The sequence below is a fragment of the Protopterus annectens genome, chromosome 1.part2, assembly GCF_019279795.1.
Source record: "Protopterus annectens isolate FY-2018-M chromosome 1.part2, PAN1.0, whole genome shotgun sequence".
NCBI classification, from domain to species: Eukaryota; Metazoa; Chordata; order Ceratodontiformes; family Protopteridae; genus Protopterus; species Protopterus annectens.
In genome coordinates, this window is record NC_056727.1 from 529,118,759 (window position 1) to 529,138,668 (window position 19,910).

At 38.7% G+C, this 19,910-nt stretch overlaps 1 protein-coding gene and 4 non-coding genes across 8 annotated transcripts in view; all 5 read left to right on the forward strand.

Moving 5' to 3' along the window:
- DHX57 (DExH-box helicase 57) overlaps positions 1 to 19,910 on the forward strand; it is a 2,066,546-nt gene that overhangs the window by 1,157,569 nt on the left and 889,067 nt on the right. The window lies entirely within an intron of this gene.
- On the forward strand, positions 14,418 to 14,533 carry LOC122792550. Its single transcript, XR_006363367.1, has one exon. It is a non-coding gene; the product is annotated as a U5 spliceosomal RNA (small nuclear RNA).
- LOC122792566 lies at positions 15,576 to 15,692 on the forward strand. Its single transcript, XR_006363381.1, has one exon. It is a non-coding gene; the product is annotated as a U5 spliceosomal RNA (small nuclear RNA).
- Positions 16,510 to 16,625, forward strand: LOC122792560. The gene has a single exon (XR_006363376.1). It is a non-coding gene; the product is annotated as a U5 spliceosomal RNA (small nuclear RNA).
- On the forward strand, positions 18,618 to 18,733 carry LOC122792541. Its single transcript, XR_006363359.1, has one exon. It is a non-coding gene; the product is annotated as a U5 spliceosomal RNA (small nuclear RNA).

Below are 19,910 nucleotides of genomic sequence, written 5' to 3' on the forward strand. Positions count from 1 at the left end.
TAGTACCACAAGAGAACAAACCATACGGTTGGATGTTGAATTTTCTTGATTTGAGGTATAGGTTGGGTGACACTGACTACATGCTCCACATTTGTAAGTCCCTCTGCGTAATTGTTGCCTGTTCCCATTCATCCGTGGTCTCTTCTTAAACAGTTCCTTAAGATTGATGCCTCTCTTCCTAGTAAATTTAGGCTTGGGGGGTAAGTTACACTTGAGATCCTCATGGGATGTAAGAATGGTCCAACAAAGTCAGTTTCTAAATGAACCCAACCTATACCTCAAATCAAGAAAATTCAACATCCAGCCGTATGGTTTGTTCTCTTGTGGTACTAAGGGAGTAGTTTATTTAGGTTTATGCACGACCTGTTCAAGTTTTTATGTAGGGAAAACCGAAAGGGAATTTAGAAAGAGGCTTTATGAGCACTTTTATGATATAGAAAAGAAAAAAGAAAACAATGCTTTCTATAAGCATTCCCTCAGTTGCCCCAATTTCAGGTTGAAGTTCACAGTCCTTGAACAGGTTACCCCTGATGTCAGGGGAGGGTACTGGGAGGCCACCTTGGAATATAGGGAGTTAATGTGGCAACTGAGGTTGGATGCCAGAAAACCACCTGGACTAAATGATACAATAAGTATTAGTTCGGTGTTAAGATTAAGAAGGGCCAGGTTATAATTCAGTTCCATTGCAGACTTTCCAGCATTCTTGTCTTCTCTATTTACATTTGCCTCCTTTCCCCCCTTTTGGCCTTATTTCATTTCCCTTTGTCGCATTTGCACTTTTTAGAGCACTTTTCAACTTTCAGGATTTTGTTTTTAGAAAAATTGACATTTGGGAAAGACGATAGTAGTTTCAAAAGTATTGATCATATATCATTTTGTAGAATAGTGAACAGAATGCTTAACATTGCTTCATTTGATTTTAACTTATTTTTAAACTATAGACAGAATATGATAATTTTTTAATTGTACGACTTTCAATACACAATTTAGTATCTAATATGTACATATAGATGAATATGTACTAATTTTTTTAACTTGAACTGATTTTAGAAGTTGTGTTTTTTATGTAAATAGGCAACTGTTGCTTTAATACTGTATATGTAAACCAATTAATTAATTCTTCAGATGTATTTAAGTAGAAATTGCAAGTAACTAATTGATCCACTTGAAAAAGCTCGGAACACTCCGAACGAAAGCGCTTGTGTTTCACTTTTGATATTATTCTCTGGTCTGGAATAAAAGGAATTTATTTAACTGCAAGTACCACGTTACTTCTGTGCTGAGCTGCCTGGAAACGTTTTCTGTATCTGGTTTTTGGTTATCGTTCTACATTTCTTGGTCCTTTCATCTTTCCATGGCTGCAGAAGCGGATGTTTTCAACCCGGAAATCACCCCGGGCTTACTGAAAGACAACACCAGCGAACTTCCGGTAACGCAAACTGAATTCAACCAGGTCCTGGCGATGTTAACAGAATTAAGAGGTCTTTTGAAAGGGAGTATTGGGGATGACCCCCCCTCCCGCAGGAAATCAACAGCACTTTGCTTTTCAGAGAGGTAAAGCTTTATCTTCAAATGCGGAAGGGCACAATGGAGTACAAGCTACCATATTTACTGTTCCTACCACTTTTGAACTGCCGAATACTTCCAACAATGGCCGAAATGAACACTCTGCACGAAGGAAAATCTCCAAGGATAAACAGAAAGATTTTAACTTTTCTAGCTGGGCGGACCAGCAATTTGTTTTTCGCAAAGGTACTGTTTCTCATAACACTGTTTCTAAAGTAGAAACTGACTTTGTTGGTCCATTCTTACATCCCATGAGGATCTCAAGTGTAACTTACCCCCCAAGCCTAAATTTACTAGGAAGAGAGGCATCAATCTTAAGGAACTATTTGAGAAGAGACCACGGATGAATGGGAACAGGCAACAATTACGTAGAGGGACTTACAAATATGGAGCCTGTAGTCAGTGTCATGCACTTCTAAATGAACCCAACCTATACCTCAAATCAAGAAAATTCAACATCCAACCATATGGTTTGTTCTCTTGTGGTACTAAGGGAGCAGTTTATTTAGGTTTATGCACGACCTGTTCAAGTTTTTATGTAGGGAAAACCGAAAGGGAATTTAGAAAGAGGCTTTATGAGCACTTTTATGATATAGAAAAGAAAAAAGAAAACAATGCTTTCTATAAGCATTCCCTCAGTTGCCCCAATTTCAGGTTGAAGTTCACAGTCCTTGAACAGGTTACCCCTGATTTCAGGGGAGGGGACTGGGAGGCCACCTTGGAATAAAGGGAGTTAATGTGGCAACTGAGGTTGGATGCCGGAAAACCACCTGGACTAAATGACACTATAAGTATTAGTTCGGTGTTAAGATTAAGAAGGGCCAGGTTATAATTCAGTTCCATTGCAGACTTTCCAGCATTCTTGTCTTCTCTATTTACATTTGACTCCTTTTCCCCCTTTTTGGCCTTATTTCATTTCCCTTTGTCGCATTTGCACTTTTTAGAGCACTTTTCAACTTTCAGGATTTTGTTTTTAGAAAAATTGACATTTGGGAAAGACGATAGTAGTTTCAAAAGTATTGATCATATATCATTTTGTAGAATAGTGAACCGAATGCTTAACATTGCTTCATTTGATTTTAACTTATTTTTAAACTATAGACAGAATATGATAATTTTATAATTGTACGACTTTCAATACACAATTTAGTATCTAATATGTACATATAGATGAATATGTACTCATTTTTTTAACTTGAACTGATTTTAGAAGTTGTGTTTTTTATGTAAATAGGCAACTGTTGCTTTAATACTGTATATGTAAACCAATTAATTAATTCTTCAGGTGTATTTAAGTAGAAATTGCAAGTAACTAATTGATCCACTTGAAAAAGCTCGGAACACTCTGAGCGAAAGCGCTTGTGTTTCACGTTTGATATTATTCTCTGGTCTGGAATAAAAGGAATTTATTTAACTGCAAGTACCACGTTACTTCTGTTCTGAGCTGCCTGGAAACGTTTTCTGTATCTGGTTTTTGGTTATCATTCTACATTTGTAGGTACATAACTTCTTATTATGTACACTGACAATCACTTGATTCTCAAACAGTCAAATACAGTATGTGAGAGATGTAGTTACACATTGACACTTGATGCTAGGCTCTCACATAAAAAGCAACAAACAGGTTGTCAACAACTCACACACATCATTCACTGCACCCAAAAAGGAACATACACACAGACCCACATATGCGGAGATGCTTACATGTAACTTAGCCAAACCTTAAAGGCCTCTTAGGTGCAGTCCTCAGAAATTTTGCATATACACAAACATTTCCCATCACAACACATAAAGCCACATCTCACTGTGGCTCAACTACCAAGCCCATCAGGCAAATCACTCCACAACCCAATATTCTGGCCATAGGAGATCCATTGTGAGACACACTGATGTCCCTCTTATCAGGTTGGATAAGGGGAAGGTTACAGTGTCAGAGACCAGGATTTGCCAGATCACACAAGCACTCAGGTCATTTACCCGTAAGTACTTGTATGACTCAGTCACAGTCCATGTGGGCATGAATGACTTGAGACTTGCCTCCTTGGACAATATGAAGAAAGACATGATTGAGCTTTCAGAAGATGTGTCATAGGCAGGTATGAGCTTAGCATTGAACAGCTTTCTACCATCTCCAAGGATTATGTCACAATACCAGCAGAAAAATGATCAACTTTAACAATTGGCTTAGCTATTGGTGTTATGCCAAAGGAGTCCAGTACTTCTCAGGTGGGAGGACATGGTTGACAGGCTACACTGCTTTGCCAGCGATGACTTTCAACTGTCACCTCTAGGCTTTCAGATATTGGCCAAAACATTATCCACCCTTATGGTGCCTTTTTTAGGCATTGCCATACAGATAAAACTTCCAACATAAAAGCTACTCAGGATAAGCTACAGGTGTTACTGCTCAATACTAGGATCCTTAACAAGAAACCTCACTGCCTGGAAGTTGTCCTTACCCTTGTGAATGCTGACTTCTGTACAGGTACTGAAACATGGTTCAAAGCTATAGAAAGCACTCCAGCAGTGCATGGCTATAATGCCTTTCATACATTCTGACCACCTACTAAACATGAGAGAGCAAAAGGCGGAGGTGTATCCATCTATGTAAAGGACACCTCAAGACTGGTCAAACAACATGATGTGCTTGAGCTACTTTGTCTAACTAACCATGGGAAAAATCCATTACCATGTTCTTGTTAGCTACAGGTCCTCCGCTATGAGCCAGGAAACCTATACATCATACCTGAAGTCACTAGAATCATTCGCCATCCAGCCCAATACCATACTCATAAGTGATTTTAATTACACCTCCATTAATTGGGAGGCATATACAACCACTAGCATGCAGGACCAAAGAATTCTTAACTTTGTAAATTCAGGTACCCTGGAGCAGCTAGTCTGTACTCCAAGGGGAACAAATATCCTAAATCTGGTACTCATAAATATGGGACAGTGCTGCAATCCGCTGTGTGATGTCCTAACTGATAAGATCAGATCACAGAGTGGTCTCCCTTGAAATAAAGGTAAAACTAGTCCCCCCACTTAACTCCAAACACTTTTAAGAACTTCTCTTTATCCCTATTAAGGGATGGCATAGGTAGTTTCAAAGCTCCCCTAAATCCAGAAGACACAGAAACCTATGCAGAGGCATACACAAAAGCCCACTATGATCATATAAACAACTGCATAGAAACATCAGTGCCAGACCAAAATAAACCCAGGTCATACCACAAAAACAAGCCACCCTGGTGAACTCCTGGTATTAATAGGTTATACAACAAAAGAAAGAAAATCCTGTCAAAAAGTAAGAGGGAGAGAGAATGTTCACAACAAAGCAAAAAAGTCCCTCATTAGTCTAAACAAGCAAATCAAGGAACTAGTCAAGTTTCGGGAAGCAGACTTTGAGGTAAAAATAGCCTTCAAAACTATATGTTTGCAGTCTTAAAGGCAACACCCAACAATGTGCGGAATTAGTTGTAGATGGCATCGCCTATACTCAGCTGGAAGATATAGCAAATCTGCTGGCTGACAAACTCAGATCAAATTTCACTTCCCCATCAACCCCACTTCTCCCCCAAGAAATACTTTCCACCACTCCACCACTAATTCTCACCAGGTTGCCACTGTGCTCTCTAAAGCTAACGTCACAGCTTCATTGGGGCCTGACAGTGTATCAGGTTGCCTCTTAAACAGCTTAAATCAGGACATTTCAGGCCCATTAGGATCTCTGTTTAACCAGAGCCTCCAAAATGACTTTGTCCTGATAAAGTAGAGGACAGCAACAGTCATCCGTCTGCATAAAGGGGTACCATAGGCTGAACCAGGAAATTACAGACCCATAAGTTTGACTAATCCTATATGTAAGGCCATGGAAAGAATAATTATGGACATGATAAATAATGACATAGGAAGCCTTCAAACACTGGACCCAACCCATTTTGTCTTTGTCAAGGGCATGTCATGCCTACTGAATCTGGTGGATTTCTTTGAGAAAGTCACAAAGGTCATGGATGAGGGTAAAACAGTACGTACCACCTACCTTGACCTGGGCAAGGCATTTGACACAATTCCCCAATCAGGTATTATAAATAAACTCACAAAACTGGGCATAAATCCGTACGTCACCAGATGTTTAGCCAATTGGCTCACAGACAGAGCACATAGGTTCATAAAATGTTACTAGGCTAACAGCCCTAGAGCCCTTACAAGCGTAGCCATATTTATCCTGAGTTGCCCCAATTGTTGGTGGTTTGCTGAGTGATGTTTGGAAAGGTAAGGGTCTGTGGTAGGTAATACTGACTTCCTGTGTCTAGGAGAGACATGGACACCACCCCAGGAGTGAATTTTTGGTCACCCATCCATTGATCTAGGTTGCTTTTGAAGAGGATCAGGAAGGGGCTCTGTTTCATGTGATTTGGAAGCTTGTTCCAGAGAAGTGGCAGTCTCATGGAGATGCAACTCTCATTCCAGCATGATCTGTTCATGTCAGAGGCTAGGTTGAGATCCCTGGAGCAAGTGACACTTGAGCAGTTTCAGTTACGAATGTGTAATTACACATTTCCATCAGGGCTGAGTCAGAGACCGCCCTATAAGCTAGACACAGGTCATTCCTTAGCAACCTGTAGGAGACAGAATGCAGTGATAGGACTTTCAGTCTTCCCATGTAAGAGTTGTTTTGTGTACCCTGTAATTTCTTGGTGAAAAAGCTCTGTGATCTCTCCAGTTGTTGGAGGTGCCTGATGAAGTACATGAAAAAGGGAGCATTGTATTCAATTACTGGTTTGATGAGGGCTGAGTATAATGGAATTATAACATCCTTAATTCTAGATGTGATGCCTTTACTTATAAGATGTGCCACAAAGAGGGATGTCCTTACTAATGTGGATACATGGTAGTCAAAGTTCAGATTGCTATCAAACTGAGTATCCAGATCACATACCACTGGGTCTACACTTAGGGGTTTGATGTCTATAATGTAATTAACAGGGATGTCATCTTTCCCAAAGGGAGTAATAATGAATATTTTACATTTAGCTTTAATCTCTGGCTTTGGCAGCAGTCATTTTTCTGTGTTAACTCTGTCTTCAGTATATTAACATTATTGAAGGACTCAGTGATTGCTCCCAGTTTGCAGTTGTCAGCGAACTTGGTCAGCCACAGGCCATCCAAGTTTGCCTGGGCTCCTGAGAAATACATTCTGAACATTAAGGGACCCAGCACAGTACCTTGTGGTACACCACTGGTGACTGGTCTTTTGCTACAGGTAAAGTCACCCACTTTGATAGTATGTGTCCTGTTGGTGAGCCATTTGGCTACCCATCTGGTAATGTAGGGGTTAATTCCCAACTGGGCAAGTTTCTTTATAATACCCGAGTGGGGGATTGTGTCACATACCTTGGCTAGCTCAAGATAGGCAATATGGACCGTCTTTCCCTTATCCAGGGCCTTGGTGACTTTCTTGAAGAAGTCAGCCATGTTTAACATGATATACCTTTAACAAATCTAAACTGGGTTGGGTCCAGAGTTTGGAGATTACAAAAAGTGAGAGACCTTATTAATAAGGACATAGGTAATTTCTCCAAATCGTTTGGGTTTCTAATACCATGACATGAATGGACCCCATTCCTAAGTCAAAGTACGATTAAAATTCATGAAATTAGTATTGTTTCAATCTTTGATGTCAGCCAAAAGTGCTCTTTGCAGCACCTGCAGTGTGCCCAGTAATGACTCCTCCTGCAATTCTTATGGGGTTACATGAATTGGTAACATATCTAAATAATGATTGTAGAGTCTTTTTATAAGACTTGTAGTTCCTACTACTATTGGAGCTGTCTGGGTATCTTTTTTTCCACATTGCTCTCATTTCTGCCTGCAGATCCTGGTATTTTATGACTTTGTGTCTCTCTGTAGTCAAGATACTGTAGTTGCTGGGTGTGGTGATTTCAGTGATCAATGCTACTTTTGTCTTCTTTTCTTGGACCACTATATCCGGTTTTCTAGCATCTATCTTTTGAACTGTTGGTAATGGGTGATCCCATGTGATATAAACTTCATCATTTTCTATGATGCTTTGTGGCTTATGTTTCCAGGCTTTTTCAGCCACTTCAATACCATAATGTTTGCACAATCCCCACAGTGCAACAGTCTCACCACAGTATTATGCCTTTCAGTGTATATAGTCCTTCTGCCATTAATGTGTCACAACCAGCAGCAAGGTGTTTGACTTTTCCATTTGTCCGTTTCTCCCACATGTTCAATGGACTTTGTAAACCAGTGTGTACATAGCCCACTATCTTGGGCTGCCATTATTAACCTTTAATTTCTTGGTTTGAATTTGCCTCTCCTTAACCATTCCTGCATTCATTCCTGATCAACATGAGGTTCTTCCAGAAGTTTTCTATAGTTGCAACTATATTTATGCTTTTTCCCCCTTTCTTGTCTTTTCATCTGGTCCTTCACCCTTATATTCTTTCTTTTGTTTTTTTGGCACACTCAATTGCTGCCTGTTTTTTATCTACTTCTGGTTTGAGTTCCATTCCTGCTTGATGTCGATATGCTTCTGCTAAATTAAGTAGAGAAGTCATCTTAGATTTATTCTCCTCATGTTTCAAACCTTTCACTACATTTGGATCTTGTGAGGTCAGTAGTTATCTGTGGAGTCCCATGATTGCAGATCTGTATGTGTAATCAATTTCAAGGAGGCCCATCCCCATTTGGTGAGCATGAAGCATCCTTCTTGTTTTAATATCTAATCTATCCAACACTTTTTGGGGCCAGTCAATCACTGCAAAACTGTAAAGTAGGACAGGAAGAGCAAATTGGTTTATAGATTGGACCTTGTTTCTAGATGTCAATTCTGTTCTCAGGATTGATTTAAGTTTTCTGCGGTATTCCTTACTGAGTTTTATTCGCATTTGTTCATGTTTTATTGCTGATCCTTCTTCATTTCCCAAGTGTTTATACACTCCCTTTTGCTCAAGTTCTTTCATATTACATTCTTGTCCCAAACTGATGTTTTCCTGGTGCTGCAGTTTTCCTGCTAGACCAAATGACATTCTAATATCATCTGAAAAAAGTTTTGACAACCTGCAGCTGTGCTTTCAGATCCTCATCTGATGAGCTATACAGTTTTAAATCATCAACAAAGAGTAGATGAGAAGTCATTAGACTTTTGTTTTCTAGGAGCCCAATTGTAGCCATGCCCTAAGCTGTTAAGTAAACAGCTTAATGGATTAATGGCAAGGCAGAATAGTAACAGTGATGGAGAGTCACCCTGGAATATCCTCCTTTGAATTTTTATCCCTGGGATAATAATCTGTCCTTTATCATTGCTTAATTGCAAAGTGGTCTGCTGTTGTTTCTTGGTTACTGTAATGTAGTCAATCAGTGTAGGGTTTACCTTATACATTTTTAAGCACTCTTTTATCCATGAATGTGGGATACTATCAAATGCTTTTTTGTAGTCAACACATGCCATACTTAGATTCTTACCCTTTTTACAGTTCTCCACTATAACTTTATTTAACAACAAGTGATCCTTTGTTCCATATGACTTTCTTTTATTGTCCTTTTGTTCTACTGTCATAATTGAGTTTCTTCTAAATGACTATAGTGATTCTTTCCAAGGCCTCGCAGATGAGTCTAGTCAAGCTTTATGGGTCTATAATTCCCAGGGTCAGTTGACGGTCCCCTTCTGTGCAGAGGGATAACTGTTGCTGTCTTGCATTCTACTGGAACATAGACAGTTTGTGGGCTGTGATTAAACAGGAATCTAAGTGGGTCTGTTAGGCCATGTTTTAAGTTGTTTAAAAGGCAACCTGGACGTTGTCTGATCCCACTGATGCCATGTCTGTAACCTTGGGAAGCACTGAGATGATCTACTGTTTTGAGATAATAGGCTAAGGAATGGTGGCAGGTATACTTTGGGGGTGATTGGAGGGGAAGGGGGAGTGAAGTTTGCTCCAAATCTGTCAGCTAGCAAGTTATTATTACCTCCATTTGAGTATGGGTGGTACCATTCACAACCAGTTCAGCACATAGCTGGGCATTCCCTTTTAGACTGTGGATGCCGTTAAAGAGTTCCTTGTGATTATCTTTAGCTAGGGAGGCTATTTTTGTTTTGTAATTAGCTTTAGAGGACTTGACAAGATCTGTAATTTGTTTGATTAAGATAGAGAGGGATTTCTGCCTCTGCTGAGCTAGTTCCCTCTTGTTGTTGGATATGAATTTCTTTCTCTTGTTGTATAGCCTGTTTATACTAGGGATCCACCAGGGTGACTTGTTTTTTTGGCAAAACCTGGTTTTAATCTGGTCAGGTACAGCCAATTCTGTGCAATTGCTTAAGTGGTTATACAGGGCATCGGTGTACACCTCTGCATAGAAGTCCATGTTATCTGTGTTTGAAGGGGCTTTGAAACTTTTTATACCATCACTTAGTAGGGGGGTAATTTGTCTTTGAAAAATTGTTTTTGAGCTTGATGGGGTGTCTGGTCTTATATTTATATCAAACAAGACTGATTTATGGCCGGATCTTATGAGGGAGGCCATCACATGGAGGGGTGCAATGATCTCCCATCTTAATGAGCACTATGTCCAGGACATTTGAGCCTGTTGTGGGTGTGCTGATTAGCTGTTCCAGAACATTTGGATTGTAGTCATGGAGGTTTCCCACTCGATGGTAGGATAATTAAAATCACCCATGAGTAAGGTGCTGAGCTGTATGGCAAGTGACTTCAGTTAGTCTGTGTATGCGGTATGCTTTTCCTGTGTCATGGTGGAGGGCCTATAGCTAGCTATGGTGTGGTAGGGGGCATTTTCTATAGTTAATTGGACACTGAGTAGCTCAAGAGAGTCATACTTTTTGACCAGTCTCAATGTGTAATTCTCCTTAAGATGGATACTCCTCCTCCTTTGGTTCTTTCATGCTCATTTTGTGGTCTGAGTGTATGGAAGGCATTGTAGCCCTGTATGGCCAGGGTGCTTTCTGTGCCTTTGAATCATGTCTCGGTGACTGCACAGATGTCAGAATTTTCCAAAGTGAGGAGTGCTTCCAGGAAGTCCAGTTTCTTGTTTAGATATCCTAGTATTAAGCAACGGTACCTTGAGTTTATCTAGACAGGATTCTTTTGTTATGTTGGGAGGTTGGTTATTTTGACACTGCCTAAAAAGGCACACTAGGGGTGGCTAATGCCTTTGCCAGTATCTGAAAGCCTAGAAGAGACAGGTGCAGACCATCTCTGGCAAAGCAGCATGGCCTGTCGACCATGTCTTCCTAGGCTGACAGATATTGGATCCCCTTGGACTGACAACAGAAGCTAAGACAATAGTTAAAGTCAATCATTTTTGTTTGTATTGTGGGATCATCCTTGGAGAAGGTAGAATGCTGCTTAAGGCTGGATTTATACCTGCCTGTGACACATAATCTGAGAGCTCAGTCATGTCTCTCTTCATATAGTCCATTGAGGTACATCTTAAGTCATTCAACCCCACGTGGAATATGAAGGAGTCATACTAGTACTTGTGGTTGAGTGACTTCAGTGCTTGAGTATCTTGATGGGTCCTGGCATATGACAGGCAGCTAACCATAATCCGCTCCTTATCCAACCTGGTGAGGGGAACATCCATGTGTCTCACAATGAAGTCAACTATGAGCTGTACATTAGGTTTTGTGGTGCTATGGCTTATGGACTCATTTCTTGAGACACTGGTGTGTGTACTGTTATGCCTTGTGGTTGTTTATTATTGTTGTGTGTGTAAATGGTTTCCATTTGGCAGGGCTCTGATCTTCTGGTAAGTTACTAGTGAGTACCTCCCTATATGTGGGTTTATGTATTGTATCCTTATTTAGTGTGGGAAGTGTGTATGTCCTGACAATCTGTTTGGTATTCAATGTCTCCTTATGTTAGAGTTTTGCGTACAGTTTCGAAGTGTAAGTACATCTCTCACATGAAGTATTTATTTTTAGGAGTAAGTGGTTGTCAGTATATGAGACAATTGCAACATTTCCTCAGGATGCCCCCATCTATCAGGCTGGCCAGAGAGATGATAGGAAACTGCCCACCCATGATAGCAGTCTCATACTGTATTTTTTTAGGGAAGGGAATGGGCTAATTTGACAGGATAGACTACAAGAGAGACCTATACTTTGTGCAGGCTAAGGTTGATCAATAAGGCAGCACTGCTCAGTGAGCAACTGAGTTACTCCTAGAGCAGTAGAAAAGCTAGGAAGGGTTTCACTGACAGCTATTTAGGGAAAAACTGAGGAAAAATGAGTTTATAGGCTTTTACATCTATACAGGGCACTGCTATCCACCACTGAGCAAAGAGCACCATCACGTAAACACGAGGCTTAAATACGAGCAAAGAGAAACAAGTTTTAAGCTAACTACTAATCAGGAAAGAATACAGTAAGCCCTCCACAAACAGTCCCCAACTCAGACAGGTTAGATCAGTGCACGTCTGCCACAAGGGTGCAGAAAAACACCTTCTTAATGTAGAATACCTGATTTGGAGGCCAAGTGTAACAAGAACACACAAATTACCTTCAGCAGCCCTACAACTAACAGATACAAAGTAATACAGTATAATTAACTACTTAAAGCAGCAGTAGACAGTACTTTTTTAAACTGCTAAGGTACAGTCACAATATATAAGAGAAATGCAAAAAAAAAAGTGCTTAGAGCCCTTTTGGGTGCTTCCCAGCTAAGATAGAACAGGTAAACAACTACTGCCACTAGATAAATAATCTCAGTCCTTGTCATATAAAAACATGGTAAAGGATTGTCTGGAGTGAAATGTTATCACAAACAAACTTAAAGATACAGATACAGCAGTCTACTTTAAACAGCTTATAAAACTGTGATTATTCAATAAAAGTACTTCACTTTGTATAAATGAGCCAAGAGCCACTTAATTGTATAGAATGTGTAAAGGCACTAAAAACAAAATAAGCTGATTAAAAAGCCTTCCAGCCAATAAAACTATATACAGAAATCATTTCTCCAACCTAAAAAGACCAGTCTACCTCCCACTGCACTAGATGGAAAATCCACTGACCTCTTGATGTAAAAACAAATTCTTGCTACAGAATACACTACTTTATCCAACAGCTATATAGATACTGAATTAAGAGAAAGTAAAACAGCAGAACAGACAGTGAGAGGCAAATTGCTTTTTTTCAATATCTTATGATCTTTATCCTGCAGATGAATTTTGTTTTTCAACCCACTTTACTGGTATTATTGATATATTAGGAATTTTGCCACATTGGTAGCATGACATTTCTCATTTTACTATATCAGTTAAATTCACACTGAACTATATTTCCTATCTGTAATATTTTGTATGCTATGGAAATGTTTCCATGCAGTCATTAAGAATAAGATATCTGCATTTACATCATTAGTTTATGAGAACCTGTGCATTTCCTAAGTACATGTTTATTAAAAAGTATATTTGAGAAGACCTGTTGTGCAGCCATTCCCAGATATGTTCCCAAATATGAATGCAGCCAAATATCGAAGCAGCTATGGCAGAGTGTTCACAGTCTCAAGTTATGTCAAGTTATAAATCCACAGAATGTTCACAGTCTCAAGCCAGGTCAAGTTATAAATCCACACGTCTTATTTCCAGAAAAAAGAACAAGAAAAAAATAGTCAAATTTCAGATTTTATTTTACTTTATTTTATTTTGATTCTGTTATTTTCTGCTTATTTTATATGCATCTTAGATGTATATTTTATTGTGAGTGCTTTAATTTAATGGTGGGGAGGTGCTTTGAGTATAGGCTTGACTGTAATTTGTACATTTGAAATTCGACTATTTGCATGAGTGTAAAAACGGGGGGCTGAGTCTGCTTGTTTATGGTCTGATGAAGCAAACAGAAGTTTGTGAAAGCGCTTACCTGTTGTAACTTACTTGCAATAAAGGAATTTTATCTGGAAATAAGACGTGTGGATTTATAACCTGACCTGGCTTGTGGCTGTGAACATTTTGTGGCTTTATAACTTGACTTAGCTTGAGACTGTGAACTTTCTGCCATAGCTGCTTTGATATTTGGCTGCATTCATTCCTTTTTGTATCATTGAGTGGCAGTTGGGACCTTTAGGTTTGTTTTTTCTTACTATGTTCCCAAATACGTAAACATCATTGTTTTCCCAGCTATGGTGATATATGGCTAAATGTATTTGCATATCCAGAGTGGTGATGCTTCTTGATAACCAGACAGTTGCCTCTTGCATAGTTGTTGTGTCTTTTGGCTTTTTCCGGTTAGGGGTCGCCACAGTGGAACTCCGGTCCGCTAATGATTGGCATTAGATTTTTACGTGCCGAGTTGCCAGCCCTGACGCACAACCTTCAACGAAGGTACGCCAATTCACACATGTCTCCCCACAGAAGACGCTCTAGCTGAGAATCGAACAGGACGTCTTACTGTGAGGTGACAACGCTACCGCAGCACCACATAGTAGTTCTTAAAATGGCAACACATCTTTGTACACAGATGCTGCAAGAGGCATAGCAGTACTTGTTCATTTCCTAAATGCAAAATGTTTATAAGAAAGTATATTTGACAACACATTTAGTGCAGCCATTCCTGAATATATGTAGACAACATTGTTTTCCCAGCTGTGGCTGTAGATGGCTAAACATATTTGCATTCTCACAATGCCTTGCTTTGATTCCTGTGGAATGTTTGTCTCAGCTGTGATCATTTCAAGTCATTGAGACTTCTGAACCTTGAGGGTCAAGACAGTTGCCTCTTGGCTAGTGTTCTTAAAATGCCAACATTTTTACTTGCAGCAAGCTAAATGTTTGTGGTAGTTTAATGTAGGAAAATACATACTTTGAATGTACTCTGATTTCTCTTCAAAATGCATAAATCTTTCGCCTTTTACTAAAGATTTCCATGGAGAGGATCAATAAGCATTTAGTGTCTATTTTTTGTTTGCCCTACATTTGTAGGGTGTCTCTTTCTGTTTAACAAGAGAAATTACCTGTTTTATTTAAGCGTTTTCAGTTTAGACAGGCGTCAGATGATATCATCTTGTCTTTATCTGTAATTCGCTAAAGGTACCTTTTTTTCTGACACCATTCCTCTTACCTGGGTAAATCTTCATCATGCTGGAGAAGATTGATTTTCAAACTGCTTTGCGGGTTTCCTTGATTTATTAGGAGCTTAGCCTCATCACTAGCATGATGTTTCTCATTTTATCATATTATCTAAATTCTCGCAGGATTGTATTTCCTATCAGTAATATTTTTTTTGCTTTGGAAAAGTTACCCCATATTTGTACACAGGTGCTGCAAGAAGCATAGCAGTACTTGTATGTTTCCTAAATACAAAATATTTGAGAACACATTAGTGCAGCCATTCCTGAATATATGTAGGCATCCTTGTTTTCCCAGCTATGGCTATGCATGCTAAACTGATCTACTTAAAAATATCGAAATGCCATAACATCGTGTTGCAGACACTTTACATTACCGAGCAGTCACATCATCAGAAGTTTACACCGGGAAAGGAGGCAGTTGGCCAAGATAGGGAAATTTGCCCTTTTCTCCTTTGTAGTGCAATCTCAGAATTGGTTTATTTAGTTAGTGAGGATGTAGGGGGTGTTTTATTTGCTTCAGGTAGTTTTTCATTTCATGCTGTCCAAGTGTTTACTTAGGTGGTGAAACCTTCCGATGATGTGAACGTTCGGTAATGTAATGTTTTGTGATTTTCATCTCACTGTCTGCAAATGGATGTTATGCTAGTTTGCTGTTTTAAAGTAGATCTGGTTGAAAATATTTGCCTAATTACAGTGCATTGCTGTGATTCCTGAGGAATGTTTGTCTCAGCTGTGGAGCACATGTCAAGTCAATGAGATATGTCACCCTTGTTGTTTCTGCCTGATAACCAGACAGTTGTCTGTCACACAGAAGTTCTTAAAATGGCAGCACATAAACTTGCAACAAGCTAAATATTTGTGGTCATTGTTTAATGTAAGAAAATACATATATTTACATATATTCGTATTTCTTTTCGGAATACATAAATCTTTTGCCTTTAAATAAAGCTTTCCGTGGAGATGATCAATAAGAGTGTAATTGCTATTTTTTGTATCCCCTACATGTTCAGGGTTTCTCTGTTTAATAAGAGAAATGAACTGTTTGACCTTAATATTGTCATTTTAAGTAGGTGTCAGATTATGTCATACCTTCTCTCTATAATTTTCCATAAGCTCATTTTATTTTCTGAAAGTATTCTCCTTACATGTGCACATCTTACGGTTTTCATCTTGGAGGAGAATGTTGTTTTTCAAGCCACTTTAATGGTTTTGTTGAGGTATTAGGCATTTTGTCACATCACTAGATGACATTTCTCTTTCTACTAAATCAGCAGCACTATGTTTCTTGTCTGTAATACTTTTCTGCTTTGGAAATGTTCATAGGTAGGTAGTACTAGGCTATCTGCCCGAAGGCATTTATAAGCCTCGCCGGAATGTGTTGGCTTTCGCCGTCCCCTTAGATTAGTTGCCTGTGCCACTGTCCAGCAGAGATGTTTCTGCATCATTGTATGCAAGTGTTGCATGAGGCATAGCATTACCTGGTGTGCAGTCATTTTGTGACAACCTGTGTGTTTCCTAAATACAAAATGTTTATAAGAAAGTATATTTGAGAACACATTTAGTGCAGCCATTCCTGAATATATGTCGACATCATTGTTTTCCCAGCTATAGCTGTAGATGGCTAAACATATTTGCATACCCACAATGCATTGCTGTGATTCCTGTGGAATGTTTGTCTCCGCTGTGGATATTCAAGTCATTGAGACTGTTGACCTTTAAGGGTCAAGGCAGTTGCCACTTGTCTAGTGTTCTTAAAATGGTAACACTTATACTTGCAGCAAGCTAAATGTTTGTGGTAGTTGTTTAATATAACAAAATACATACTTTAAATGTATTCTGATTTGTTTTGAAAACATATAAAGCTTTTGCCTTTTACTAAAGATTTCCGTGGAAACGATCAGTAAGAGTTTAGTGTCTATTTTTTGTTTGCCCTGCATTTGTAGGGTGTCACTTTCTGTTTAACAAGGGAAATTAGCTGTTTTATTTAAACGTTTTCAGTTTAGTCAGGTTTCAGATGATATCATCCTGTCTTTATCTGTAATTCACTAAAGGTACCTTTTTTCTGACACCATTCCTCTTACCTGGGTAAATCTTCATCATGCTGGAGAAGATTGATTTTCAAGCTGCTTTACGGGTTTCCTTGATTTAGTAGGAGCTTAGCCTCATCACTAGCATGATGTTTCTCATTTTATCATTTCAGCTAAATTCACACAGCATTGTATTTCCTATCAGTAATATTTTTCCTGCTTTTGAAAAGTTACCCCATCCTTATACACAGATGCTGCAAGAGGCATAGCAGTACTTGTATGTTTCCTAAATACAAAATGTTTACAAGAAAGTACATTTGAGAACACATTTAGTGCAGCCATTCCTGAATATATATAGGCATCCTTGTTTTCCCAGCTATGGCTATACATGCTAAACTGATCTACTTTAAAATATCGAACTACCATAACATTGTTTGCAGACATTTTACATTACCGAACAGTCACATCATCAGAAGTTTTCACCGGGAAAGGAGGCAGTTGGCCAAGATAGGGAACTTTGCCCTTTTCTCCTTTGTAGTGCAATCTCAGAATTGGTTTATTTAGTTAGTGGGGATATAGGGGGTGTTTTATTTGCTTCAGGTAGTTTTTTTATTTCATGCTCTCCAAGTGTTTACTTAGGTGGTGAAACCTTCCGATGATGTGAACGTTCGGTAATGTAATGTTTTGTGATTTTCATCTCACTGTCTCCAAATGGATGTTATGGTAATTTGCTGTTTTAAAGTAGATCAGGTTGAAAATATTTGCCTAATTACAGTGCATTGCTGTGATTCTTGAGGAATGTTTGTCTCAGCTGTAGAGGACATGTGAAGTCAATGAGGTATGTCACCCTCGTTGTTTCTGCCTGATAACCAGACAGTTGTCTGTCACATAGAAGTTCTTAAATTGGCAACACATAAACTTGCAGCAAGCTAAATATTTGTGGTCATTGTTTAATGTAAGAAAATACATAGATTTACATATATTCATATTTCTTTTCAGGATACATAAATCTTTTGCCTTTTAATAAAGCTTTTCGTGGAGATAATCAATAAGCGTTTAATTGCTGTTTTTTGTTTGCCCTACATTTTCAGGGTTTCTCTGTTTAATAAGAGAAATTAACTGTTTGATCTTAATATTGTCATTTTAAGTAGGTGTCAGATTATGTCATACCTTCTTTCTATAATTTTCCATAAGCTCCTTTTATTTTCTAAAAGTATTCCCCTTACATGTGTATATCTTACGGTTTTCAGCTTGGAGGAGAATGTTGTTTTTCAAGCCACTTTAATGGTTTAGTTGAGGTATTAGGAATTTTGTCACATCACTAGTTAACATTTCTCTTTCTACTAAATCAGCAGCACTATGTTTCTTGTGTGTAATATTTTTCTGCTTTGGAAATGTTCATAGGTAGGCAGGTACTAGGCTATCTGCCCGAAGGCATTTTAAGCCTCGCCGGAATGTGTTGGCTTTCGCCGTCCCCTAAGATTAGTTGCCTGTGCCTCTGTCCAGCAGAGATGTTTCTGCATCATTGTCTGCAAGTGTTACATGTGGCATAGCATTACCTGGTGTGCACTTGTTTTGTGACAACCTGTGCGCTTCCTAAATACAAAATGTTTATAAGAAAGTATATTTGAGAACACATTTAGTGCAGCCATTCCTGAATATATGTAGACATCATTGTTTTCCCAGCTATCGCTATAGATGGCTAAACATATTTGCATACCCACAATGCATTGCTGTGATTCCTGTGGAATGTTCGTCTCCGCTCTGGATATTCAAGTCATTGAGACTGTTGACCTTTGAAGGTCAAAGCCGTTGCCACTTGTCTAGTGTTCTTAAAATGGCAACACTTATACTTGCAGCAAGCTAAATGTTTGCGGTAGTTGTTTAATATAAGAAAATACATACTTTGAATGTACTCTGATTTCTCTTCAAAATGCATAAATTTTTCGCCTTTTACTAAAGATTTCCTTGGAGAGGATCAATAAGAGTTTAGTGTCTATTTTTTGTTTGCCCTACATTTGTAGGGCATCTCTTTCAGTTTAACAAGAGAAATTAGCTGTTTTATTTAAGCGTTTTCAGTTTAGACATGCTTCAGAAGATATCATCCTGTCTTTATCTGTAATTCGCTAAAGGTACCTTTTTTTCTGACACCATTCCTCTTACCTGGGTGAATCTTCATCATGCTGGAGAAGATTGATTTTCAAGCTGCTTTACGGATTTCCTTGATTTATTAGGAGCTTAGCCTCATCACCAGTATGTTGTTTCTCATTTTATCATATCAACTAAATTCACGCAGCATTCTATTTCCTATCAGTAATATTTTTTCTGCTTTGGAAAATTACCCCATCTTTGTACACAGGTGCTGCAAGAGGCATAGCAGTACTTGTATGTTTCCTAAATACAAAATGTTTACAAGAAAGTACATTTGAGAACACATTTAGTGCAGCCATTCCTGAATATATGTAGACATCCTTGTTTTCCCAGCTATGGCTATACATGCTAAACTGATCTACTTTAAAATATCGAATTACCATAACATCGTGTTGCAGACACTTTACATTACCGAACAGTCACAGCATCAGAGGTTTTCACCGGGAAAGGAGGCAGTTGGCCAAGATAGTGAACTTTGCCCTTTTCTCCTTTGTAGTGAGATCTCAGAGTTGGTGTATTTAGTTAGTGGGGGTGTGGGGGGTGTTTTATTTGCTTCAGGTAATTTTTTATTTCATGCTGTCCAAGTGTTTACTTAGGTGTTGAAACCTTCCGATGATGTGAACTTTCGGTAATGTAATGTTTTGTGATTTTCATCTCACTGTCTGCAAATGGATGTTATGGTAATTTGCTGTTTTAAAGTTGATCCGGTTGAAAATATTTGCCTAATTACAGTGCTTTGCTGTGATTCCTGAGGACTGTTTGTCTCAGCTGTGGAGCACATGTCAAGTCAATGAGATATGTCACCCTTGTTGTTTCTGCCTGATAACCAGACAGTTGTCTGTCACATAGAAGTTCTTTAATTGGCAACACATAAACTTGCAGCAAGCTAAATATTTGCGGTCATTGTTTAATGTAAGAAAATACATATATTTACATATATTCGTATTTCTTTTCGGAATACATAAATCTTTTGCCTTTTTATAAAGCTTTCTGTGGAGATGATCAGTAAGAGTTTAATTGCTATTTTTTGTTTGCCCTACATTTTCAGGGTTTC